At 42.7% G+C, this 1,428-nt stretch overlaps 1 pseudogene; it reads right to left on the reverse strand.

Annotated features, from left to right (window-relative positions):
- Window positions 1-492: 492 nt before the first annotated feature.
- Window positions 493-1,015, reverse strand: LOC132226387 (ferritin light chain-like; annotated as a pseudogene).
- Window positions 1,016-1,428: the final 413 nt, after the last annotated feature.

The raw sequence follows: 1,428 nt of genomic DNA on the forward strand, positions 1-1,428 counted from the left end.
TGATTCTGCTTCTTGAGTGTGTCCCTTATGGATGTGAGGAGTTGAAATCTGCAGTTTCCAAACTTTATTTTTGTATTATTATTTATTAATCATTGTATTATTTTTTTCATATGAACAACTGAAAACTTACTTTTGCCCTGCCATAATTGATATAAGGCAAATCCATATTTGAACAAAAGTAATATTTTACCAAGAGTTCATATTTTTAGAGCTAAGTCATTAGATTTTAATAAACTAATGCACAGATTAGTATATCATAGGTTACTTTCTGGTTAGTTCTTTTGATATTTTTTGGTATCAGCTTAATAACTATTTTTCTTCTTTCTTTTCTTCTGCAAAAAGCTTTATGGTTTCCATTTGGTCCAATGCACAGGAGAGGGCTTCAGGGTGGTTAAATGAATGGCTAGTTATTTCAGGGAGAGGATCAGGCAAAACATAGACACCAGGGGAATGCAGAGGGGCACCTCAAAGGCCTCTGGGCTCCAACAGCTCCTAGTGGTGTCTAAGGGTGAGCCTTTGGAAGAGGCTCTGGTCCAGCCCAGTCTGAGGGCTGGCCAGCCTGTGGAGGTGAGTCAGGTGCCTCCTCTCTTGATGAGTTTCACCTCCTCACCCAAGAAGTGGTTCTTCCGGAAGTCACAGAGATTACGGTCTGTGTGGGTAGAACCCAGGGCATGCAGCTTCAAAGGGGCCTGGGTCAGGTTCCTCTCCAAGGCCAAGATGGCTTCCAGGGCATCCTGAGTTTTGCCCACTCATCTTGGAGAGGCTTTAGCACATCCTGGAAGAGAATGCAGCCACCGTGCTGGTTTTGCATCTTCAAGAGATGCTCAGCACCCGCAAGCATCTTCTCCTCCAACTTGCGAAGGAAGTGGCCCACAACCTCAAGAGCCACATCGTCTCGGTGGAAATAGAAGCCGAGAGAGAGGTAGGTGTGGGAGGCCTGCAGGTGCAGGTTGGCCAGGGAGTTGACGGTAGCCTCCACCTCGGTGGAATAATTCTGACAAATCTGGGAGCTCATGGCTGTTTGGCAATAAGGAGTTAAGGTAGAAAAAACAACAACAGTGTGTTGGCTGGTCTTGGAGGTGGTTCTGAAGGTGGTGACTGGATAAGATGCTGGAGAGTGGCCAGACCCTGGGTCTGTTCCATCCAAACACTGTTGAAGCAAGAGACATATCTGGGACCATCAAGGGCCCTATCAGATCAATGCCTATTTCAAGGTAAATATGATGAAACTGGTAAAATGTAACTAATCCTTGCATTGTCATAACATCAAAATAAATAATAATAAGTGCATTTTTGTCCATATTTTTTACCTTATATTGAAAAAAATGAGTGGCCAACATAAAAAAATTTAATGTTGTCATTTATTGCTTCTATATGTGAAATGACATCATTTATGTTTAGTAGAAAATATAACCCCAAAAGGTACAG

Source organism: Myotis daubentonii, chromosome 2, assembly GCF_963259705.1.
Source record: "Myotis daubentonii chromosome 2, mMyoDau2.1, whole genome shotgun sequence".
In the NCBI taxonomy this organism is placed as follows: Eukaryota; Metazoa; Chordata; class Mammalia; order Chiroptera; family Vespertilionidae; genus Myotis; species Myotis daubentonii.